Source organism: Amblyomma americanum, chromosome 2 (assembly GCF_052857255.1).
Source record: "Amblyomma americanum isolate KBUSLIRL-KWMA chromosome 2, ASM5285725v1, whole genome shotgun sequence".
In the NCBI taxonomy this organism is placed as follows: domain Eukaryota; kingdom Metazoa; phylum Arthropoda; class Arachnida; order Ixodida; family Ixodidae; genus Amblyomma; species Amblyomma americanum.
The window spans coordinates 183,163,865-183,190,934 of NC_135498.1; the positions used below are offsets into that span (position 1 = coordinate 183,163,865).

Genomic DNA, 27,070 nt, shown 5'->3' on the forward strand with positions numbered 1-27,070 from the left:
GCATTTTGGCAGCTTCTGTGAGAACGTAAATGACAGTTTACCAGTATCCCTTAAAATAGAACTACACTCGACTAGATATTGCACACTAGAGCGACACTCCACGTGAGAGTTAAATCAGTGCAGCACACAGTGAAACGCCATCAGTATAATTGCCAATTTATCAGGTAAATATTTTCTGGAACCTCATGTCCACCATGCATTGTATCTAATGAACTTGGTTTCGTTTCATAACTTCAGAATGATTATAGCTGTTAAGGAAGCTTCATGCCTCTTTATGAACGCCTATAGGCCTTCACTGCCACCAGCATTTCATATCTCATTTAGTTGTTTAGCATACTTCTTTCAAACTGGTTGCTCTTTGTACTCTCTAAATCGGAAAAGTTCACATTAACAATGTTTTTGTATAGATAATCTAAAATTCATTATATTAAGGTTCTGCTGTACGTGAATGTATATCAGTGTTATGTGGTTGCTGCTGGAAGAGATCTATATACATTTCGATCACCGGGCTTGAATATGAGCGAAAATGTTTTACAAGTGAATACGTGTGATTGATTTAGAGTATCAATGATTGGTTGAGATAGGCGAGTGCCATTAGACGGTGGTGTCATTTTTTAACAATAAATGCCATTTCGCACTTAGCGTGAACACTAATGTCATTTATTTATCATGTTTGATGCGGATGTCATCTCTGACACTGAATGGCACTCTTCCTTCCGTGCCAAAATCTAGGAGAGGGCGATGATGTGTTCGGCATAGCTGTTTGAAGTGAAAACTACATGAAGTACTGCATAATAAAAATATTCTATTTCTGTGTATGGAGTCTATATGATCATGCTTACTAATAGAAAAACAACAAACTTCTTTCTCAGTGCAAGCTCATTATAATCATGTCGTAGCTTGGGCAGGACACTGCTGCAAAAATTGAAAATTTAAAAATATTGATGTGTGCGTCGACTCGAAATGAAGGCATAAGGCATGAAGCGCAGCCTCCAGTGGCAGCGCAGACTATGCGGGTACATAGGAGCCGATATCTAGGTTAATGGCCTGGGCAATGTCTATGGTTAAGTTGTGCATTCAATGTAAGCTCATTCGTAGAGCAAGCCACATTACATGCTTTGTGTTATGCCGCACGGCTCCCATATCATGTTCTTCCCTGATCCTACCATTTTACTGTTCTTCAGAAATCGAAGATTGAGTAGGCTTAACGCCTCAGCAGCGAAGCAACAAGACCACCGCTGCGAACTGACACCAGAACAGAACTGCGAGCCGTGGCTACACGAGCCACGGCAAGGTGCCGTCTATTTTCTTCGCCTGGTGGCGCGCGCTAACCGGGTTCCGGGCGCTACCCTAGAGAGGGCGCTACAGCCCCCCCCCCCCCACCCCCCCACCCCTGCCTAGACTGGAAGTCGAAACGGACGGAGGGCCGGCGATGGCAGTGAAGCACTAGGTCAGGCGGCGATGCGAGATTTTCCAGTGCGGTCTCAACGTAAGCCGGCTTAAAGCGGTCTAAGCTGACGGTCTCTTCACGGCCGTTCTGTAGGAGAGTGGCGGTTTTCGGGGTGTGGTGAAGTGCGGCGACTGAGGCGGCAAGCTCATCGAGACGAGCCTCAAGGCGCGAAATCGCCGGGCCTGTAGGCGGCAAAACAGCAGTGAAGGACGGGGAGGTCGCCTCAGGAACGTTATCGGCGAGCTCAGCCAGGCGGTCGAGTGTGACGTCACCGGTCGCCGCAAGGACGATGCGGATGGGCTGGGGAAGGCGTTGGAGGAAAAGCTCTCGAAGCAACGCTGAATGGTAGGGGATATCGCCTCCCCGAGAAGCTGTCGCACACAGCGCATAAGCTGGGAAGGGCGCCGGTCGCCAAGGTCTTCCTCGGTAAGGAGCTGCTCGAAGCGGGTGCGTTCCGACGGCATAAATCTCTCCAGCACCTTGGTTTTCAGGTGCTGATATGGTGTAGCGCCAATAGGGGCGGAGAGAACGTTGGAGAGCTCACCGGCAACGTCAGAAGGAAGGCTCGAGGCGACATGGTAGTAGCGCGTCGTCTCCGAGCTTATGCGGAAAAGGCAAAATTGCGCCTCGATCTGGTGGAACCAAACTCGTGTGTTCTGGAGCCAGAAAGGTGGGAGGCGAACCTGCAGTGACGAGACGTCCTGCGGACGTGAGTCCTGTTCCGTGGATGCTGCGGGATCGGCCATCGCTCGTCCTAGGTCACCAATGTAGGCTTAATGCCTGAGGAGCGAAGGAACAAGACCACCAGAACAGAACTGCCAGCCGTGGCGGCACGAGCCACGTCCAGGTGCCCTCTTTATTTTCTTCGCCGGGTGGCGCACGCTATCCGGGATCCCGGCGCCACCCAAGAGAGGGCGCTACAATTGCAACACCTGCTGCTTTTGCCTTACTAAACCTTAATGAGGCGTAAACTAAAAAAGTGAGAATAGTGCAAAAAAAAATATTCATAAAAGTATTTCGGATGCAGGTGCATCATTATGTACAATATGACTCTATCACTGTGTGAATAAAACATTAGTTCCTTGTTATGACAGCGTGCTTATATACTAAAAGGAATTCCCGATAGCCTTCTCCACTAGCTCACTGCTGACTGAGCCTGTGTGGATTATTATTCAGTGCATAGCATGTTGCAACAGCAAGTGATGGTGGGAATGAATGTTAGAACTTTTCTGCAGACGCAAGGACAACAAACAGGACATCATATGCAGGAGGCACATAGAGAATAAAGCTCCTGCCAGCTGATTGGTACAGGCGTCTAAAAAAGTACTCAACAGCAAGAATATGGACGTTACAAGAGTGACAAATAATAATGTTGGTTATCCAATGAGTGCTTATTTCACACAAGCAACACTATGACACATTGGACACAAAATACAACTTTAAGAAGGTATGCGTCTCATCAAAAGTAGCTGCTGTGCAAAATTATGCGGCCCTCAATCATATGCTATAGAACAGACGAAAAAATAATACATATGTTGACTTTCTCGTGGATGGACTTCGTCCAGCCGAACTCCACTGGACAGCTGTTTCGTGGTTTAGTGCCTGCAGGTCAGCTGCGAATCATTTTTTTGCAGTTAATTTTAAGGTATCAAGGAAAACGTACAAAATTGATTTCTGAGGAATGGTACACAAGGAAGGTTCAGCGCATCAGTTTTCTGCGACATATCGGCAAGCAGTACCATTTCGCAAAGGTCGATACACTGCCATCATCAGTTGAGAGGGCAATCTTTGGACATATCCGTGAAATCAGTCATTAATTTTGTTTCTGCTTTTTCCTTACTGTGAGTAGCTTACTCCATTTTTACTTCCGCCTATATCACATAATTGAAATAACCTAGAACTAAACTCTGCGCAAGAATGAATAAAGGTGCTTAAAGGGCGCTCCAGATCAATTCTTAAAATTTTGGACTTATCGAAATGACCCGTGTTAAGTTAAAGGACAGGCTAAATGCGGATACGCCATGTGTACGTGTAAGTACATGATTCTGTTCTACTTCTGTAGTTGATAAGATATGAACAGCATGCAGTCATTTCACCATATGAGCGCATTACAAGCGGGCGTACCCACAGCCGATTTGATAACTTTTCTACGAATAGTAATTTTAAAAACAACAAGGAAATAGCGGGCCCTCAGCTCGCCAAGTGGCGTCACTGGTATGATTTCCGACAAAACTATCAATACTCTATTTGATGTATGTGGACGAACATCAAATCCAGAAGAATCCTCGTGTGGGCGGGCAGTGCATACTTTCCAGCATGTATCTCTGCTTAGCCTCCGCTCTGCGTGTGGATTCGCCGCCAGGCGTGCATCCTTCGCACCCTTCGGGAATGCACATCCGCCGGGTTAGACGAAATTCCAATCAACCCGATTAATGAACTTAGCCCAAGACACAAGGAAACGTTTTTAAAAGCTATGGAGACAATCATGACAAATAAGTAAATTCCGCACAGCTGGAGATAGGGTAAAATGAATGGGATTTATAAATGGAATGGAGATAAGATGACCATAATATCCTTCCGACCGATTACAATATTATCTGTTATATACAGGCTGGCGATGCAGGCGGTGAATTTAAAAATGCAATCATGGGTAGAAAGTAATAGAACACTCGGAGAACTTCAAAACGGGTTAAGAAGGGTAGGCGCTTAGATGAGAGCCTTTTCATGCTTACCCAATTCACCGATATGGCTAAGGCGGTAAACAGACCCCTGTATTCAGCCTTCGTGTACATAAGCGGTGCATACTACAACGTGAACTGCGAACTCCTGTGGCACAAATTAAACGATGCAGTTATCGGTCGTGAGGTAATTGGTATTCTGCAAGCAATATACCGAGAAAATAAAGTTGCAATTAAAAGGGAAGGGAATAAAAGTACAAACACTATCGAGGTACACAACGAATTAAGGCAAGGTTGTCCTCTGTTACTGCTGCTGTTGATGCTTTATATCACAAATATGGAAGGAAGGCTCCAGGCAAGTAATTTAGGTTATAAACTGTCGTACAGATAAGGCAGAAAGGTCGCTGGCCAACGACTACCTGGTTTAATGTATGCGGACAATATTGCACTGTTAGCAGAGAGCCAGGAAGATTTGCAAGCTCTGGTTAATTGCTATGGAGACGAAGGAGACACATAAGTTTTCATTTTTAGCGCAATTAAGTCAGGTGTGATGATTTTTAACGTAACAACTGATCAATTTCTTACCTTGCAAGTCCACGATGTACCCCCAGTGGCCGAATACAAGTATCTCGGCGTATGTGTAAACGAAGTGCAGATGTACACGGAAAAGCACGAAGAGTCTCTTAGGGCAAAAGGGCAAAGAGATGCCGGGATAATGAAACACAGGGCATTGGGGAGGTACAACAGGCATGAAGTACTTAATGATATATGGAAAGGACTAATGGTGCCGGGGCTTATTTTCGGGATAGCGGTTCTGTGCCTAAGGCCAGAAGTTCAGTCGAGATTAGAAGTAAATGTGAGGGAGCTGTTGGAAGATTAGCACTAGGTACCCACGGGAAAATCACAAACGAGGCAGTGCAGGTGGATATGGGCTGGGCATCGTTCGAAGCACGATGATAACACGTGCGCAGCTAAGGTATATAAATACCTATGCAAAAAGAGCGTTGACTCAGAATGGCGGAGAAGAACTAGGAAACTAACCAGTAAGTATCCCGGACATGAAGACGGAGAATGAAAGAGCATTAAACGGCCGGTCAGAAACGCGGAAGGTAAAAATTGGATTAATTTAATAGAAAATAAGCATAGTGTAGATCTATATCGATACTAGAAAAGGCAGGTCAGAAAGGAAGCGTGCTATGACAACTCAAGAGGCAGTACGCTACTCGTTGAAGCTAGGTCAAGGTTTCTGAAAACGCGAAGCTACAAAAACAAATTTAACGAAGATGACATATGTGATGTGTATGGTTAATCTGTAGAAACAATTGAACACCTCATACCCAAACGTGACGGCATCCATCCCGATGTCGATGCAGGCACACTCACTCTTGCTGACGCCCTGGGGTTTAGAAATAAGAATGGTCACGTAAATAAATCTGTGGTGGAAATTAGCAAAAGCGATTGGAAGATTGGTGACACAGAGGCATAGAGGTGACATAAGGTTAGAAGTGTAACAAGGCGTATCTAAAGAAATGACGAATTTTAATAGCAACATATAACACAACTAAGCAAAAATAAAGAAAAAAAATCCCACCATAGTGGAAACCGCCACCATCCCATTTCAAAGGGGACGTTCCTACGTTCCATCGATCCATCCATTATTCAGAACAAGGGCACTTGTATTACGGTTGCGTTGTCGGCCGGTCATTCCTTCCTCGCTGGCCACGCGAGAAATGCGGTGTTCATTTTTTAGGTGCATATATTTGCAGTCCGGCGAACGGCCGTATAAACGAATGATATCGCGAAACTGGCCCTTGCCGCAGTAACTTTAGCAGTCCAAGGTTCAGCCCGGTGCCGCTCACCTATTAAGAAAATATGCGGCGAAGGAAGCCAACAGTCATAGATTGCTTCCCTGCACGCATTTATTGATGGCTTTAAATGGGTACCATGAGCTTGAAATGCGCTCTGATCATAGCTGTAGCTGTTTATGCCTGACGACGCTCCATTAGCAAAAACGAGCACGAGCCCAGGAGAAGCACAAGAGTTGCGCACCTTCGGAACCTTAAGATGAGACATTAGATATCAGGAAAGACGAAATCGTAAGAGCAGAAATGGCGGAAATAGTATTGTCGGTGTCAGTTTATCCCGATTAGCGCAATAGCCTTATGCACCAAATCCTCTGGCACCGATCGGTACTGCACGAAAGAGATTTATAAACTATGTATCATTGTGTTGGCACGTACTGCAGAATGGTGGAGATTTGGTTTCGCGTTCACTTGTTTCAGTTCTTTTAGTATCGTCGAAGAGTATCGTCGTGTACGACGACGGGAACAACAACGGGCAACACGACAGCGGCAGCGGGAATCAACGAAGGCCGATGTCGTGGCTCACAGACAGAAAGAATTGGAAGTACATAAAGAGAGTATGTGCAGAAACGACGTCAGCAAGAAGCCGATGAAGAACGGCAGATGCGCTTGGATGCGATGGCGGCTTACTGAGAGTGAAACTCAGAAGAACGTCTGGCTGAAAATGCTGCAGCCAGGAAAATCATCACCTGTTGAGTTTCTGGATCATCCATTCTGGTTTCGCACTCTGTGGTTGACAATACGTCATCAACGTGACTTGGAAAATCTGACAGCTGTGTTAAAATAATTCAGACACGATATCCCGTGAATAACCGAGATAAGCAGTGTGCAATTTTTTATCCATGTTCCTCATGGCGTCAGGTTTCTATATTCCCTTATATTGACCAGTAGCGTTTTTCGTCTTGATCACAACTGAAATGCAAATGCAAAGAATAAGATGTTAGCTCTGTTAATCAAGGACAACTGAGAGGACGCCACCAAACATGTGTTTAATGCAAAGTGCACATAAAAGCGACCTTAATTATTTGATTTTTTTAAATAGTCGGAGGTCCCGCCGACAGTCGTGTACTACGGGACCTCCTTCTGTACTGATTTTACTGTATTCATTATTACTGTGTGCGTTAGTAAAAAAACTTTAAACCTGACCCCAAGTGACATGGAAAGATACTGGCTCGAACAGGGGAAGAGGTCATGACGAAAGAAAGGCGCAGCCTGTGTAAAGAATTCGGTGAGCATGTCAACCGCACTGTGAGTAAAATGGTAGTGGAGGTGCACTGACAGAAGAGAAAAAAATGGCGGTGGCTTAGCTATACTTACACCTTAAGTGGCAAGATAGCTACAGCTGGCCGAGTGGAACTTGTTCAGTTGAATTGCAAAGTCAGTCTTTCGCCGCTCCATTTCGCTGGGTGTTCCTTCTTCATCTTCGTCCCACTTCGCACGGCGCATGCGCACAGCTGCGGCAGCTCAGCTCGCTTTCGCCGACGCGCCGCGTCGCCAGCAGGAGCAGCTTCTCCGCACCACATGGCTGGTCACGTGACCAACCACTTGACGAACCACGTGATCAGCCCCGGCGCCACGCCGCCGGCAGCTGCTCGCACCACGTGAACAAACCACGTGACAGCGTGGCGGCGCAGAAACGGTGTGGCGGCGCCGCCACGCTGACGGCTCGAAATGCTACCGTAATGTAGCTATCGCTACAAAAAAATTGCACACACTACACAAACCTCTGACCTAAGCTAGGCTGAGTAGATCCCAAGAAAGCCAACTCAATTTCTGAGTACGTGCCTGAAGCACAAGCACACGCTTGCAAATAAAAGCTGCACTCAGCCGTTGCAAGCACACGCATGCACTAGGGGTCATGCTTATTCTGGTGCACGGGCTGGGGCAAGGTTCTTTGCCCTCAGAAATGTACAGATTCTCAATTTTTATGTTTCAAAGCATCCGGCGGCATTTATTTCTTTTTCATAGAAGTCTCCGGCATTTGGGCGTCATTCGCGCTTATATATCGTGTGCGTTTCTTACAGCCCGAACGAAAATGTCTTTTTCTAAGACAAAAATGTGTCTCCATTTCCGTGAAAACACTGCAATCGCTCGCTGTCACCTACGACAATGCGATAGCGCAGAGGGGCACAACGCCAAGATCCCTTTTTTTTCCTACTTCTCAACAGCTCTTTCGTTGAATGGATACGACTTGTAATGTGTCTTTTCTGCCGCTTTGCCCTCTGGCATTAAAGGAGACATTTAATTCCTCTTTCAACAGCGACAGAACCGAAAAGTCTCTTGTTACACTGCATGCACAATTGAGGAGCCTGCATTACATATACACTAGCTATTAGTGGCACTTTGGATTCTAAGCCGCCGCGGTGGCTCAGTGGCTATGGCGCTCGGCTGCTGGCCCGAAAGACGCGGGTTCTATCCCAGCCGCGGCGGTCGAATTTCGATGGAGGTGAAATTCTAGAGGCCCGTGGGCTGTGCGATGTCAGTGCACGTTAAAGAACCCCAGGTGGTTGAAACTTCCGGAGTCCTTCACTACGGCGTCCCTCATAGCCTGAGTCGCTTTGGGACGTTAAACCCCAATAAACAATAAACTTTGGGTTCTATTTGCCTTGTCGGCATCGGCAGCATTTGCCATGTCGTCACCTGCTAACCAGAGCCGATAAGCAGAGGTGCCCTGCAGGGGTGAGTGACCTTGAACTTCAAGCGATAACAGCACCACGTACCTTGCCACCATTTTGGAGTACGCGCACGTGCTTTGGAGACGCATGCGTCGCGAAATCAGATTTTAGGCAGCTGAAAAAATCTTATCTATAAACCACATTGGAAAAGTACGGCCTTGCGAGAATATACGTTTGAAACATGCAGATTTCATATTATACACCCACTGCTTCGGCGGGCACCATCATGGCGCCATCAACATGAGACTCGCTAAATATTTGAATGTAGAGAAAACGCACCAAAATACTTGGATTCTATCAGCAGCTAAAAATCAGCTTCAGAACGACTTAGGCACCCATCTACTGCCGCGAATATTTGTACTTCCTGTTTTCTTATGCTCAAAGCCTTTGAAAAGCGGCTTTATCATTTTTTGTTTTATTACGCGAAAGGCAACCAGACTTATCATGATTGATAACGACTCCGATCAACAGCTTTAAACTGTACCTTATTGTGGTAGTGGTTTTTAGTTCCTTATCTCGAAGGCTCCTTGCCGGCTTCAAATTGTGCAGGGTCGAAAGGGGCGGAGATTCTGGTCGACGACCGCCGAGCACGCTCGTTGCAATCACAGCTGCCAATTGATCCAGTTTTTTGTGGGCGCAGGGGCTCCCTATGAACAGTTCCTGTTGGAAGGCCATTCAGATGTCTTATTGACTGCTGGACTGCCGTCAGCACTACGTAACATCTGGCGGAGGTGCTAACGGGTGTTATTGTCTCCCTTCTCCCTTGTGAGTCGCCGAAGCGCCACAAACTCTCGCCAAGTAGCGGACATCGCCAAAGTTATCAAGAAGGTGACCTGCAAAGCAGGCGACGTCTTGAACAGCTCCAATCTTAACGGTGGTTTCACCGGACCGTACTTGAACACGGAAGGAAGGCTGAACATCGACGATGGCCCTGCCGACAACGTCATGTAGGATTATCCTCCAGAATACCCGAACGTCTCTTAATTTCAGAGGGATCCTAGGTGAAGATGCAATAACAAGTTGGAACAGTAGGGGCAGGTAGAACATTTCAACAACTGGGACGATGCTTATGGAGCTTCAAAAGACTTTCAAGCCTGTTGCGGAAGGAAAGGGCTCAGCTAGAGCTACGGACTAGGATCCTGCACTCGAGCGAAAAGGTGACAGCGTACGTCGAAGCAATGACTATATTGTTCACCCTGGAGACCCTGAAATGACTGAAAAAAGAAAGCTTAATTTTTGATGTGAGGCGTCAAAAAGCAAGTCACGGACTTCTCCACGGAAACAAGCACTATCAAAAAGGCCGTGGACGCTCGGACCCGCCAATACGAATTTCTAACTCAGGACTGCGCAGTCCACCCGGAGCCACGTAGCAGCAATTGTAACTTGTGGTAAGTTATGCGTGAAGTAATCAGCACAACCTCAAGTCGCAGCACTGAAAATACTATGCCTGAGGAAGTACAGCAGGCGTTGGGCTTTCTTCAGATACCGGCTTTGAACTAAGAACCAATGGTCATAGCCTCGCGGTAGGCAGAGAAAGGGGCCCCATAGGTATGCCTAATTACCTTTATGTTCCACTCCAGTGACTTAAGTCGGCAACCCGCCCTGCCATGCTTCATGAATCCGCACCAAGCAAACCAGAGGTATGGAGGACCCCCGACCATTCTGCTTTCACTATGGTGAAGGCGGCCACATCCTTTGCCACTGCCTGTACAGGCGTACAAGGCGTTGTGGTTTTTTCGACGCTCCGTGACGACACCTGGCCAGCGACCACGGGAGATCGACGTATACATGTGTCGAGAGGAATATGTGCCGAACCGCCTTTCCCACTCACCATCGCCGGCAGCACCGCGCTTCCCGTTGCCACGCCACACCTACGCAGCCGCGGTACGCAGAAGGTACCCCAGCTCGCACATGGAAAACTGAAGACAGCAAGCTTAGGAGGCGAGGTGGACTACAGTCAGATAAAACTCAAGAACGAAACGGCTTTTACCCGAAAAAGGACCCCCTTCCATCCAACGGCTTCGGCCGATTCTCATCACCCTGCTAGCGTAAAAATGTAGGGTGGGGACAATGTCCGACCATGGGAGTGAGGGGACTATCGTCTTCCATGTGTCACTCTTTGGACTGTAGCACCAGCAGGCTTATGAGAATCGGCAGACGCCATTGGCTGGATCTCGAGGGGGTCTCGACAGAGAAAAGCCGCTTCGTTCTTGCGTTATATCTGACGATACAAACACAGCGCTGCGACAAGGTGCGAAGAAGGAATGGCAGGCGCTACTGACAACCGAAGGTTTACTGTAAGAGACAGAGATAATGTACACTCAATCTGCAACCAGGAGCAGATGTACTTCCCTAACAAGATAAAGCATGCGTTTCCGATAGGAATCCAGGTGCAGAATTTTATAGTCATATATAAGAACAGAATAAGTGCTCACGCACGTGTCGCTGTTCTTGTGAATATGATACGCCTGATATATTTCTCTCAACTGTTTGCATTCTGAAAGCCTATACAGAACTCCACTTTTATTAAAAAGATGAGTGAATGCGTTTTTGTTTGTGGAACTGGAATTGTTATGGCAACAATCTCTAATGCAAGGCCACTTTGAAAGGAACACGTTTTAAGCATGTGTTGTGTTGTCGTAGTCGTGTGTTTGTCTCCTTGTTTGCTCTAAATAGTTGTTGCCGCAAGGAAAACGGACATCGTAGACAATACCTTCAGCTCATTTTGCTAGCTGCAACTCATGCTTCACTTTGTAATTTTTTACTTTTTCTTGCTTTTTGTTTTTATTCTAGGCTCTTGTGTCAAAAATAGCGCAAAATTATTTTAGTTTATATGAAGCCAAAAAGAAGAATTCTACCTTCATACCTAATGCGTACGCGCTTTAGCCGGTGGACAACTTATCAGTGTACCGTATTGCTGCAAACTTCTTCTCTTCCTACTGGAAGAAGCCGGTGGTTCAAACTTACGATATTAATTAAACTTATTAAGGATTTTGTTTAATTCGAGTATTATAACATCATGCGGAAAAACCGCTGATCTTACTCTCTGGATCTGCTGTTTGTAACCATTATCAACGGTGTGCACTCATAGTTTGAAATTTCTGATCACACACACAACACAGCTGTGACACATTTTGCTATCTTCAAATGCGTTGAATGGTAACTGAACAAGGGCTTTTCCAACCGCTGTAGCAAAAACCAAAAAACATAATCGCGTTTTATATCCATTTCTATATCTAAGAACTACAGCTGATCTCTGTCCACGGCTTACAAGGTAAATTTCAAGCCTTAGTCGCTACCATTAAGAGCTTTTGAAATGTCATCTACCTATCTCATGAAGTCAATGTTGCCCACAAAAATTACATTCCAGTAAGCCTGCGCTCTCGACCACGATAATCGTCCACAAATCACCAGACCTGTGTGGCACCGTCGCTTAAATTACTTTTAATAGCCTTGTCCACATGGCACAAGAAGATATTAGTTAGTACCGTATCCACTTTCGAGCTGATGCACAGCCCCGTATTTTGAATACGTAGTCGGCCCTCCAATTAAAAAAATGCACTTAAGATAAGAAAGAAAAAAGTTCCAAACAAGAACCAACAGATACCTCTCATTTGAAATGAATGCCTGTTCATCATTATCTTCTTGTATACATCTTCTAAGATAAGGGAGAAGCCTATCACGCGGAAGTGAATAAAACTTGTACTGCTGATCGATACTAGACATACTGCACAAACCTGTGTTGAGATGATTTAAATATTCAACAACTGCCAAAAATTTGACACAAGAAACGGATCATGAATGGCAAGTCTAGATAAGTTCCTTAGAGATAAAGTTGGAACTGCATGCTGCCAGGTGGCAACCTCAGTAACGATACATCACAAAGAATTATCGGGTTTGCGGCTTTTTGCAGAAAACAATACTTCCAGACAGCTTCCTTCCGCATACTTAACAAATGCATGATAGCCCACAAAATTCATTTCCCGGCCTTCCGCAAGGCTTCGCACTTTTGTCTATCCGCAATGCTCACAAGCCAATGCGCACAAGCTCAAATTTTTTGTGATGGCATTCTTTGCCTTTTCGCGTATGAGTTTTTCCGGCAGAGTAACAAAATACCTTTCTTTTTCTGAAAAAACTGCACACAGTTTCTCTGACGTCAAGTTGGCCAAAGGCACAAAACTCAACCTTTTAAGAGACCCGCTCTAGGTTCTCTTCAGAGCATTAACACGTTGAAAAGCGCATCTAGGTATAGCTCTGCTCTGCGGGCTTGACGGCTGATGGTCCTTCCAAGAGGCAGCTTCTCTTCTTTTTGATGGTTTGCGGGGCACTGAATTTCAGACCCAGCTTGAGGATCTTCTAGTACCTTTTCAGTACTGGCTGATCGGCCAAAACTAGTAGCTTTTGTTTGGAACATGAAGATTCATGCATTTTTCATACACATCGTCGGTTCTGGCCAAAGCAGAAGCAGCCGCATCACAATATTACCTTGTAGACGATACCCTCTATACAATGAACATACCTTACCTGTTGGCATGTCGTGCCTGACAACGCAATTTCGGTTCTCTGATTAGTTCGTAAGCCTCCAAATACTTCCCAGTTAATAGGGTGCTAAATGGATAACTTTTACATTAACCCTGTAAGATTTTGGGGCAATATTTCGTCAAGTCCAGGACTTGCTTTTGTTTTCAAAATTATTAGCATTGCAAAATAACATGTTGTGATGCAAGAACGCGCACAGGCTGGAAAGGAGAATCACGAGTTGTACAATAACCCGCCGCGGTGGTTCAGTGGTTAGGGCGCTCGACTACTGATCCGGAGTTTCCGGGTTCGAACCCGACCGCGGCGGTTGCGTTTTTATGGAGGAAAAACGCTAAAGCGCCCGTGTGCGGTGCGATGTCAGTGCACGTTAAAGATCCCCAGGTGGTCGAAATTATTCCGGAGCCCTCCACTACGGCACCTCTTCTTCCTTTCTTCTTTCATTCCCTCCTTTATCCCATCCCTTACGGCGCGGTTCAGGTGTCAAACGATATATGAGACAGATACTGCGCCATTTTCTTTCCCCAAAAACCAATTATTATTATTATTATTGTACAATATATGTATGCCAAGGCTACCATGTTTTTCCTTTCGCTTTTTGCTTCTTCAGCCTTCTTATCGCGGTCATCCTTTTGCTTTTTGAGGATTCCTTCAGCCACAGCACAAAGAATATGAGCTGCATAGCTGCTGGACTTTAGTCGATTAATCTGCCTCTAGAAACTGTGGTCAATTAGTGCGAGCATGATTTGCTTAGGGCACTCGAAAGGCAGGTTAACACTATGCCCATTCAACGATCTTGGTGTGCGCAGTAGAATGGGTAGCAGCGCTTTCTCGCCTTAAGGTTCGTACGCCCAGCACACATTCAAACTTGAACACACCAGCCTCATGTCCAAGGATATAAGGGACGACCCGTCGGGATCTTGGAGGATTAGGATAAGCGGATTCACATCCTCCTCGAATCCGGCCGACGTGCGCCATAATTATGTCATTGCAGTCCAGAGAAGAAACCAGGGACAGTGGACGCTTTGTGTGTTTTCGACAGCGGTTGTGAGGTTCATCTGCGATCACGTTCGCTGGTCATGTCATATTTCAATGGTCAAGATTGTTGGCACCCGACAGCCCGGCTTTACTGTAGGCGGCAAGCATGTTGACAGTGGCTCAACAACAGCGGGTACGCGCCTAAAGTTACCACTCCCGGGGCGTGGCCTTTGGTTCTCATTGACACGTGGACTCAGGCCAAGCTCATGAATGGTGAAAGCTCCCGAAATCGTCGCGGAACCGTCATAACCTTTAGAGAACTGGCGGTTAATCTACTTGTTTTTTGTTATGTGCTGATTATGCACGTGCCAAAACAAACCGGATGCAACACATCCGGTCGTCTTTCTATGTGTTCTGTCCTCTTGACTTTGTCGTCTTGAAAATCAACAATGAACAGTCATGAGTGGTGGCAGCAGCAGCTGCACCTTGGATCATTACTTCCAGCAGCTGCAAAAGGTAATATGGAAGACTGGACCCGACTGCCTACTGACACCTTCATTTTCGCCTGTCGAATATGCAGGCCCGCTGGCTGCGCGACGGGCTATGCGAGGACCTCATCTGCGGAGGCTGCGCGGAGGGCTTCATTCGCTCACAGTCTAAGAGCAAGTCCTATGCGCATTCTTGTTCTATGAGACCTGTACGTTCTAGGGTAGCGTGTACGCCACCAGACCACGGTGAGCCGCTGTATAAGGAAAGTCCCCAGCCCTCCTATTGGCGCGACTGTGCAGAAGGGTGGCAAGCTTTTCTTAAGACTGCGACCGAACGTGCTTATATTAAGAAGCTTTTTCTTCTTCGCGGTAGCATCACTGATGGCGTGGGATGTGTCGTCGGTACATGCATGGGAAGAAAGACTGTTTCAAAGTCCAGCCGAGACTTGGTAAAGGAACCCAGAAGATTATTCTATGTGAAAGGTGCTTAGACATGGATCCAAAGCATTAACAATTACCGCCATGATCAAACACGTGGCAATTGAAAACAAGCACGATTTATCGACAGTTAACGTGGAGGGTAGTCGATCATTAGCGACAAAAAAACGACTGGTATTTTGAAGGCAGCTTAGCTTGCTAGCATTGCTGTGGAAGTGTTTTATATTGTGCTAAGTGAGTATGCTATGGCTTGTGAAAAGGAGTTTTGTGAAATAAATTTGCGTTCCAGGAATAAGCTGCGTGAAAATTCGCATCTGGAAAACGGATAGAACATGTGTAGCAGATTATTTTAGTGAAAAGAGCTAGCCCTCATCTATAACTACCCTCATTCTCACATTAGAAAATAAGCGCCTGTAAGGCAGCAAGTCTTCATTAACCGTATTTTCCTTGACATAGTCTGAAAATAGACGAGGCGTTAGCTTTTTATCTTGGAGCTGAAGTGGCAAAAAAGTGGCGACAAATAATAAGTGGTACGGTCACAGGGCAACAATTGTAGTATGACGTTTGAAATTGGAATGGCGGAATTTATAGATACATAGCTGGTTCTGGGTGCTAGATCGTCGATTCTCGTTCGCTATATTTCTCTCGCTCCGATGCGAGGTGCAAAAGCGGAAGTTTATAAACTTCCGAATTTGAGTGAAGCTTATGCTAAAATGAAAAACGCAGCGAGCCACACAGAAGCAAGCAACTTGTCGCCGCGGATGCTGCGTCCCCGTGGTTCGCACATATCTGCGTAAAGCTAATCTGAAAAACCATCGCTCCTTTCAAATAACGGACATGTAGAAGAAGATCAGTCGCCCATGAATTTTTGAAGAGCATTCAGTGCGCATCTTGCACACCAGAAAAGAGTTACTAACTACCAAAAGATGCGGGTAATAAAAACTTACTACATAATATTTTCTCTTACTGCCACAGTTAATGCACTTGTTGGAACGATAAACAAACGAAAGAGGGCATCGACATTTCGAACACCGGCGTTGTACTTTTCTTAACGCCCATTACGGTCATGAGGTGACGCCGAAGTGATGAAAACACAATAGTGACTCTAATAAACGAATGAAACTGGAAGCTTGCGGAAGGTTCAATTCAATATCTCAATACTATTCGTGCATTCTTCTGAGAGCGCTGCTTCAGCACGGGCAGATCCCGAGTTCTATCTCGGAAAGGGTTGAAATGCGGGCCAGTTGGTACATTGTAACTTGAAAAAAAAAACAGTCACAAGAGACAAAGGACAAGAGAAGGAGTGTTCACGCCACAACGAATGGGCTATCAACTGAGATTTATTAGACGTAACATAGTCCCAGCAACGCCAGGAGAGCATGCGCAACAGCCCCATCACAAATCACAGCGCATAGGGCAGACAAGATATCACATCTACCGTGACCGGCCAAAAAAGCGAATTCTTTCTCGAGTAAGCGCACCGAGGTTGGGCTTATGCAGTCATGGCCTGACAAGTAGATATGGTATGCTTCCAAGATTTCTCGCTCTTGCGTTCCCTTGCCTCTACCAAGAGTCATTGCATTGCTGAACAGTGGATAACACCCACATTCATTCCAATGGCGAGGCAAGTTGGCACCGTCATCACACCCCAGGGAGGAGTGGTGCTCACGCAGCCGGCCATTAATACACCGGCCTGTTTGGCCTATGTATGCTCTCTCGCATGTCAGGGGGAACTTGTACACGACCTGGGCGACACACGCGGTGAAACGGTTCTCGTGCTGCGTTGTGCAAACGTGGTTCCTTTCCCTGCCTCGAGAAATGCGAGAGCACCGACCCGGAAACTTGCAAATAAATCTCAGTTGATATTCCAGTCGTTGTGGCGTGAACACTCCTTCTCTTGTCCCTTGTCTTTTGTGAATGTTTTTTTTTTCAAGTTTCTATCTGGGGCGCGATGCGACTCTGCGAAAAAGTCAGATTACGCGAAATAGAGGTCTTATGATGGTATCTGAATGAAATATGGTCTGTATTAGGTCTTTAATGTTATGCTTTACTAAGTTATAATGCAGTACCACTTCTTTGGTTTAGGTTTACCGGGTATTTAAGCCTTTTCAAGAAAACTTTAGATAAAATCGGTGGCGTCTTTATTCTTGAAATCCTAGTCAAATTTGCCCATTTTTTGAGGTTTTTGAATTTCACATGCTTTCAACGCGTAATAAACAAATTGGTAGTGTTTTAACGTAAATGTGCGAAACCCTGTGTTTACCTTCGTTGGCTCATGGTTTTAGTTTGCTGTGCCGTCGGCACATCTGCCGCCAAGACTGGACTCAAGCTGAGATTCAGCTGATCAGGTCTGTTCGCGCCGTAGATGTAAGCTGATGAAGACGACGATGTGCAATGCATAACGCGAGAGTGTATTGCAGTTGTGCCATCGCTTTTGAGGCAACAACAACACGAGGAGTGATCGGCTGCAGCAATGCTCTTTGCAGTGGCCAGCCTCGTAGACCGCTGCTCGTACGAAAGCCAGTCGCGGCAATGTTTATTTTGTTTCTGCAGGCTGGCCATGATAACAATCAAGGTCACGCTTTCTTTGGCTGCCGATTTTCAGAACTAACCAGAGCTAACCCGGGATACTCAAGGCTTCACAGAACTTATTATTTTGTTCAAACCACGTGAAGTACAGATTGGTCGCAACGCTAAACACGCAGTATGCGAATGCTGCTTGTTACGGGGCATCGACAGTGCTGTAGACAACGCGAATTTATTATTCGGATCAAATCAGGAAAGAATATCATGAAAACTTTGTATCGAAAGCACAAGGCTGCATATTCCATCTCTGTGTCAAATTTCATTGCGAATAAGGGAGTAGTTTAACCGAGAGAAGCATTATACGGTGTGCGTTTAGCGTTTTTACAGTCTGTAGTGCTTTGGCAGTAATACAGTCTCACCGGCAGAGAAGTGTGAATATTGTCTGACAAGAGCAGAATGGACCAAAAAACAAGTTTAAAAATATAAGCGTCATTTTCTTGCTGCACAGTATTCTATCATTGTTGTAAATACTGTAACTCGTGTGTGCATTTTGTTTTCTATAATCATTGCGAAATTTTTCCCGCGAAGTTGGAACATTCAAAAAATGCTTTTCCACTTCTTCCCGTAGAAAAGTTTGCTCATATATACCGATAAAATGTCTGATTCCAAAAAGTATTTATTTTTCTGCAGGGATATAAACTTGTGATTTATTTTCCTTTATTTGTTTCTTACAACAAGGCTAAGGGGGGGGGGGGGGGGGGAGCCGAAGCTAAAGGCGTAACAACGCCTGATGGGGCCTCGCCCCCCCCCCCCCCCCAATACAAATTCAGCACAGGAATTTAATTACTATAATTCGGCAAGCAGCATTGCACTTGTGAGCCAAACAAATATTTGCTGATCAGAAAAGTAAAGTAAACAAATGAAATCACATGAAAAACACATGCAAATGCACTTCAGTGATTAGAGTATGTTGTACAAAATGAACATTTGCTTCTTGATAGGAAACTACACGCACACGAAATCACACAATGTCTTCACAAAGCAAAGAAAATACTGCCAGAAACGAAAACATTCTTGCATTCTTTTTTGAAAACAGCAAATCCTTTGTTGAAATCAACATTGAAATCTGTTCTGTTCAACATCTTAATTGTTTGAAAGTTTACCGTTTGTTGCCCGTAGTTTCTTCTTATAGCTGGCAGTCTAAGTGTAGGATTTCGGATTGAATAGCGAGATGAATTACCTGGGGACGTAGGATAAAGTTTGTGTTTATGAATTCATAGTAGTAATTTAAAATAGTATACCTGGTCGGCCCGGAGCATAGCATATTTGGGGAACCAGAAAAGTGATGTCCTTCGGCACTTCTTATATGTGATAATTTTTACGAACACTGTTCTATTTCTTGCAAATCTAAGCACATATAATTTGTGTCGACACAATTTTCCATCACGTAAAAAAATTCAAATTGAAAAGAAGACATAATCATGAGACCTAGAATATCGTCTCATGTGATGAGTAAGCACGTGCGTTCTGCTAAGCGCTGAAGGCAAACGAATCAAGAAATAACAGTATGTGCCCAACCTAACAGCATATGAACTTTTTCAAATATCTTTAAAGGCGTCAGAAACAAACAGATCAATACATTCAGCTTTTTGATAATATATAACATTTCACAGCGGTATAATGGCCAGCAGAAGTTTTAACATCCCCACTGTAAGAAGCAATTTTTTTCGCACTGAATGTGTGGATTCTGACTGTTTCTCTGAAACGTAAAAATTCAAACAGGCCCTTTCCTCTTACAGCGGTCTTTATCAAACATAACCTCAAAAGTATCAGTGTATCACAGGTTAGGCAACAGTGTTATTTAATAATTTATGCAATCTTATTCAGCAGAACTGCAGTAACTGATGTTTTTGTTTCGTTATATTCTATTCGGCGAGAGGAAAACTAATGTGAAGAGTGACTAAAGCCGGACACTCAAGCTGATTTCTGATTCTCTTATGCAATTCCTTTGTGAAACGGCAAGCACCCTGTTCATTTCTTCCGTGGCTGCCCATTAGAGCTAGCGGTACAAGAAAAACAAGCGTAAACTTCTCTTTTTAAAGCACCTGAAACACAGACATCATACATACGGAAAAATGTCATTGGCCATTGATAACATGCATTCTCGCCATTCTGGTCACTTAGAATACGTAACTTTGCTACCCACTCACATTGTTCGCTGTTTTCAAGTTCCATTTAATCGCGTCGCATCGTGCAGTACTTAGTCGATTCGAGCCCTTGATATTCAGAAAACTGCACACCTGTTACCTTGACAGCATCGCTGAACATTCGGTTCGATATTTCTGGCCAGCGGCACATTCTTTCTTTCGCCACTGGGACCACAGGCGTGTTCACCTTTTACATTCTTTATTTTAAAGACGTAGAGCGTGAGGTAGAGCAAAATCTGTGGTTCGACGCCGGGGCATAGATCGATACCGCACATAGCAGACGTTCCTCGCGACGCGACTACGACGGTGTCGGCCGCCTTTACCGCTGCCACTTGTACGCCCGCGCAAAGAGACGAAATTTGGCGATAGAGCGACACGTTTTGGGAGTTGCTAGCAAGCAGCTTTTTCAACAAGCAGTCACCTCGTGCTATTAGGGAAGTATAACTGCGATACTACCTTGTTCTGAACAATAAACAGCATAATGTACATTAGCAGCGATGATGAACATAGCTCTCTGTTAATGCGTAGTTTTTCTGAGAGACAGAGCGCAAAAGCGCCAAAAAAAAATTATATGGCACTTTAAGACATTAGCCAAAGCACCATTTCTTGTTCCACTACTCCTACCAGGATTTTATTTACCAGCTTCACTGAACGGCGGATGACGAAGCGAGCATCGAGAGCGTCTTCGCGGAAACCACACTAGAAAATCAATCTTAGTTTCCGAACTTGCTATATCTGATGGTACTTACCGGCAAAGCTTTCGTCTGTTGGCTAGTCTCGCGAGTTATTTTCTGCGTACGAAGAACCAGAGCAACGGAATGACTGTGGTTCGACGACTACCAACCCATTTCGCGTACCAACCGCCAGCTGTGTCGTCCCGGGTTATCGCTCATGCTGTAGGCGCTCAATGCTAGCAAAGCGTACCTTCCTAGATGCCTGGATCATGCGAGTGCCCACTTTTGAAGTGTCAGCTACTATTTCAGATCCTAATCATACTGGAAAGCAGTTGTATGCAACATATATCTACAGCTGTCCACCACAGACCATAAGACACGCGTTTAACGGGAGCGAAACACAATCAGCTGGGACTTGGGGTAATTGAACGTGCCACACCGCATGGTTAGGTCAACGCTGATGCCTTCTAGAGGATATACACGAAAACTTTACAGGATGCTGGTAAGGATGAGAAATGTTTCCATTTGGGCCACTCCGTCTGCAGGGAACATGCGCCTCCCTGTGAGCAAAAAAAAAAAAGCGAGTGAGAATTATTCCAAAGTGATAATGAACATACCGAGAGGATAACAAAATTTACTATAACAGCATAACTGTTTCCATGTCGCCAGTAACGTCTTTCAGCTCACAGAATAAATCGTCTGCCTTGTGTCGTCATCTTTTGTAGCAAAGAAAAACAATGAAGCTTAATTTATATGCTTGATAAGATGTGGCCAATAATACAATAGGCGGCTTAAGAAAAACTTCGAACCCTCTTAGGAACAGTTATCATACGACAATGCTGAAGTATCTACCAGGCTTACATCGCATTAGCAGCGTTTAAGGTTTCAGGTACAAGGACACTCTGTTTCTGTGCGATCTACTTCCTGATGCAGTTTGAAGGTTACTGCAGTCGTTTCGGTCAAATGGTACCAATATCTGTGTCTGGTACTTTCTTCACTTACTCTCTCATAACAATTACTGTGCAGGATACAGCAAGCAAGCGGCTAGCTGGGCTCATGAAATTTTAAAGCCTTCTTGCAAACAAACTTCGCAAAGCGCTTCATTTACTAGTTTAGGACTCACATTATCACCTTCAGTTTGTAAGACTACATGAATGCGGGCACTTCAGACGTCGCTGTATTTCGTGCATGTGTTCTGAAGTCTTTTGAAAAGAAAAATCAGCAGTATAGTATGTCTATATCACGGGGAGGAAGCCTCATTCGCATTTCTCGGATCGGAAAAACAGGAAAGGAATGGAGCAAAGAACATTCAGGAGAGAGGTGTGATGCCCCTCTCCTCCTAGAGGGAGCAACGTTACTCGCGTGTTGCGAGGCCTTTGCCGTCGTGCAAGTTTAAGACAATGCGAAGCGCTTTAGAAGGCACGGAGCATCATGTTGCTCGGAAGAAGTTGTCTTCGAAAATAAATGTGGAGAAGTCAGATGTCATTAACGTAAACCCGTCGATTCTTTGGTATGGTGGTGATATAATGTAGGTCGCAGCAAACAGCGCGAGTGCTCTCGCTGAGTGTAGAAAAAATGGGCGTGGGATTCGTGTCGGCGGTTTGCAGAAGGATGAGGTGCTTTCAAATTATACGTTCTCGAATGAATGCGGATGCGCGTGTTGTGATGCATAATATCAAAGCTAGATGGCTCCACCTGGTGCTTTTGATATTGCAGCACTTTGTTCGTTTGACATTGCTTGATTGCTTTGTGTTTCGGCCATAAGAGATCGCATCACCGCCCTTTCACAGCTGACAACGTCTGTACCGTCACAGTTTGGCTTCTGTTATTTGCTTCAGATTGAGCTATTTTGGTCGGGCACGAGAAGAGTGTGATGTCTATAAATGTGACCAGAAAATAAACAATTGAATTTGATCGAGTATTTGTTTTTTTAGCCTCCATGCAGTCGGTATGAAAAAGAAATGCATTTCGCGAACGCCTGAGGAAGCTGTGGGAACTATGAAAACGTAAAAATAAACTTAAATATCTGCCCGCACACATTACACAAATATAAAGGAGTAACAGACAACGTACGGAAGATACGCTGTGAGTAAGAGGGCTTATCGACTATGATATAGTTCTTTCTGTTGAGCTAGGAAAAAAATGACGCTACTTTTTTCAGGAATATTTTACAATACATATACAATTCTGGTTACATTTATGCTAGCTAAGACGCCACCGCTAAATTTTTCGACTCTAAAATGTTGCATCATTTTATATTGTTTCACAGTAGAGCACATCTACAAAAATCTTAAAACCTCTTTTGTAATTTTCCGCATATTGTCTCTACTCCGTTGTACGTATAGCAGTTCTGCCGTTTTTTTTGCATTTCCAGCCGTGAATGCAATAAAGTCACAGCTTCTTGCAACAGATCTCGATTTTCATCTCTCTCATCATGAAGAAGGCGCTGCCCTTTGGAAAGATTTCAACAAAGCTGAGGATAAAATATTAAAAATTTCGGGCTCCATTCTTCGGCGCCCCATTATGAGCTTCTAATAAAAAATTATTAACTAATGCAGGCATTATTACAAAAGTAGGACTCTTTTGCATGAGAAGTGCTTGATATCGGTGACAGAGAGGTCGCTACTCCGGCATTCCCTTCCAATGGCGCTACGCAGGAGCGAACTGTTTGACTTACCTATGGAGAAGGGAAGGTAGTATTCAGGCCTTCGTCTCAGCTTCCCGGTGTTTTGGTCAATGAATCTATCAGGACCAAAACACTTCAGGTTTTTCCCACAAATCAGCGCTCATGCTAAGGGCCCAAAAGTTTGCCATCACAATGGCTCCCTTGGGTATGATGTATCCATCGATCTCTACGTCACTGTCTGCACTGAAATAATTAATAAACACTGAACCTTTGTGTTCCGACATAGGGATTCAAAGCAAAAGGCAAAGTCAGAGCGTTCTGAATTCGTTGCAAAGATGGCATCACACAGCAGGATTTCGGATGGGTATAAAGGCTGGTGGCGCAAGTTTCACCACGCTAACGTTCTCCTTGCATGTAATGTAATGAAAGAAAACACTAATAAAAAGCCTCGACACTTCTGCTTCCCGCTGCTTCAGAGCGAGGAGAAGGTGGAATTGCAGCTGGTAACCCGGATGCCAGTCGAGCGGAAGGTATCGGAAAGTTTGGCGTCAGGTTCGCCTTCATGTTAACTTTCGTTTTAGTTGTCGCTGTTACGTTTCGAAATATCCCGAGCCTTGGGACAGTGGGTTTCGGACGGACATCCGCTGGTCTGGCCAAACTGCTCCAAGCTGCTTCCTCGGGTTCCCGGCGCGCGTATGTTTTCAATTGTGTGCATCGGGAAAGCGGCGCCGAGAGGGTCGTGCGCTAAGTGGCCAAGCCCATTACAACCAGTTGCCGGAGGCGGCGAGAGTGTGTCTGGATGTCCTGTTGGGTGGCCCGTGCCCGGCGGCGGACGCGGCTGCTGTTGTTTACAGCGAGCCCCACCACCTGTGTACCAGCCGTTCTGAAGACGCCTCCTCTTCCATTGTGCGGAACTCTGTTCGCAAGTGCTGCTCCGACTTGTGCCTTGTTTTCGCTCCTTCCACCTGGGTCGCCTTTCGTGTTTGTCATCGCTGCTGCAGGAAGTGGCGAGGGTGTGTCGGGGACGTCTCGGTGGGTGGTTCCCGAAGAAAGTGCACGTGACCCAAAAGGGTAGTGATTGGACGCTTTTCATTAAACCAAGTTCCCCAACTAGGGACCTGGGGAGACGGGACCCTTTAAAACGAGCCGCAGTGCTCATTGTGGGACCGAAATCACTTCGATCACCATGTAAATAAATCTCTGTTAGTTTTCTCTTTTGCTCGACTCGTCTCTGCATCGTCGTCAAACGCGATGCCCGAGTGCCTGCTGCCCGACTTCTGACGATCGGCTCTTCGCTACCCGTTGGGTCCGCTAACGGAGCAGACACAACGCAACAACTGGTGGCAGCGGTGGGATGCGAGATGAGTAAAGCGCAAGTAAAGGCCAAGCACTATTATGACCGGACGGCGAGATCACGCTGTTTTGAAGCCGGAGACGAGGTAATGCTACTGAGGCCTTCGAAGAAAAACAAACTAGAAGTTCAATGGGAGGGCCCAGCGAAAGTCATTCAGAGACTGTCGGACACGAACTATATAATAAACATGCCTGGAAAGCGAAAGGTACAGCAGATATACCACACCAACCTGCTCAAACCGTACCGAGAAAGAGAAAAGATAGTAAACATGTCGCTGAATGTTCCTGAAGAAACGCCGTTAGATTTCCCGGAACTAGGCGCTCCGAAAAACGAGGGCAGCACTGACCTAGCGATCAAGGCCATGGTAGAGGCTACTGAGCTCAGTGTTGATCAAAATAGAGATTTAACAGAACTCGTGCGCGAATTCAAAGACATGTTCTCGGACAAGCCAGGCAGAACTACGATGATAGTTCACGACATCGAGCTTACTTCCTCTCAGCCCGTACGTTCGAAAGCTTACCGGGTATCGCCGCGGCAAAGGGAGATTATGGAGGCTGAAATTAAAAGAATGCTTGACCTCGACATCATTGAGGCTTGCGAGAGTGACTACACCTCGCCGCTCATTTTGGTGGAAGTCCCTGGCAAGGAACCACGTCCTTGTATTGATTATAGGAGGCTAAACCTCATAACCAAGGATCAGACCTACCCCATACCCAACATCGAGGAGAGAATTGAGAAAGTTAGCAGCGCTCAGTATATCTCTACATTCGATCTCGTTCGGGGCTATTGGCAGGTGCCACTTACCGAACAGGCAAGCAGATATGCGGCATTTATCTCGCCCGTAGGGACATTCCGTCCTAAAGTATTAAGCTTCGGCTTAAAGAACGCTCCCTACTGCTTCTCGTCCCTGATGGATAAGGTTTTGAGGGGATTGCACGATTTTGCCCTGCCCTATTTAGATGACGTGGCGGTGTTTTCGGGATCGTGGTCCGAGCATATCACGCACCTGCGAACGGTTCTTGAACGTTTTCGCGACGCGGGTCTGACAGTGAAAGCTCAGAAATGCCAGCTTGGACGTGCAGAGGTGACCTACTTGGGTCACATAGTGGGGCGAGGCCACCGTCGACCATCTGAGGTGAAGGTGACAGCTATCAGTAATTTCCCGCAGCCGCGTACTAAAACGGATGTGCGGTCATTTTTGGGAGTAGCCGGATACTACCAGCGCTATATCCCACGTTATTCAGAGCTTGCCAGTCCTCTCACTGATGCTCTCAGAAAAACCGAGCCGCAGATCCTCCGCTGGGACGAAAAAAAGGAAAAGGCTTTCTTAGCCTTGAAAAGGGCGCTAATGGGGCAACCTGTGCTGCAGGCACCCGACTATTCAAGGCCATTTGTGGTACAGTGCGATGCCAGTGACCGCGGCATGGGCGTGGTATTGTGCCAAAGAGCCGAGGAGGAGGAAGAGCATCCGGTGCTCTACGCTAGCCGCAAGCTTACGTTACGAGAAGAAGCATATAGCGCCTCGGAGAAGGAATGCGCCTGTCTTGTGTGGGCTGTGCAGAAACTTGCATGCTACCTCGCCGGTTCCAGGTTCACCATTGAAACGGATCATTGTCCTCTCACGTGGTTGCAGAGTATGTCCCCTAAAAACGGCCGACTGCTCCGCTGGAGCCTCGCACTGCAGCAATACTCTTTTGACGTTCGGTACAAAAGAGGTAAATTGAACGGCAATGCCGATGGCTTAAGTCGCTGCTTTTAGTGTAACTGATAGTCTCGGAGATTCTGGCTTGTGTGCATTTTTTTTCCTGACTTATGCGTACTATCACTTTCTTTTTATCGGGCATCTTCAACTTTTGTTTGTATGTTTGAAGAATGCTCAGGTTGCTTCAATTGCTGCCGTAATTGTGCAAGGATTAAAACCGTTTTGGTTGAAAAGAAGCCTGGTAAATTTCAGGGAGAGAGTCATGGCACTTGCTTGCTTTGCAGTTGTGGTTTCTGTGTTGTTCAACTGATGCTGCCTTCCTAGGAAGTAAACTGGCCTGCAGAGAACAAGAAGCCGTCATTTTGAGAGAAAAAAAAAAGGAGCTGCAGAGACTTCCTGAAGAAACAGAGTACCAGCATCAGTGAAGCACATGGTGAACACCATCCGCCCCAGTTATCCCTCTGAACAATGATTGTTGACCTTTGTCCATCGGGATCTCGGACGCCGCCGGAGAAGCTGTTACGTTTCGAAATATCCCGAGCCTTGGGACAGTGGGTTTCGGACGGACATCCGCTGGTCTGGCCAAACTGCTCCAAGCTGCTTCCTCGGGTTCCCGGCGCGCGTATGTTTTCAATTGTGTGCATCGGGAAAGCGGCGCCGAGAGGGTCGTGCGCTAAGTGGCCAAGCCCATTACAACCAGTTGCCGGAGGCGGCGAGAGTGTGTCTGGATGTCCTGTTGGGTGGCCCGTGCCCGGCGGCGGACGCGGCTGCTGTTGTTTACAGCGAGCCCCACCACCTGTGTACCAGCCGTTCTGAAGACGCCTCCTCTTCCATTGTGCGGAACTCTGTTCGCAAGTGCTGCTCCGACTTGTGCCT

General features: G+C 45.9%; 1 protein-coding gene across 1 annotated transcript in view; it reads left to right on the forward strand.

Annotated features, from left to right (window-relative positions):
- The first annotated feature begins 1,208 nt into the window (after positions 1-1,208).
- LOC144122060 (3-alpha-hydroxysteroid sulfotransferase-like) overlaps positions 1,209-27,070 on the forward strand; it is a 131,267-nt gene continuing 105,405 nt past the window's right edge. The window contains exon 1 of the mRNA XM_077655576.1: positions 1,209-2,297. The gene's annotated coding sequence lies outside the window, so the exon portion shown is untranslated. The remainder of the gene's footprint in view (positions 2,298-27,070) is intronic.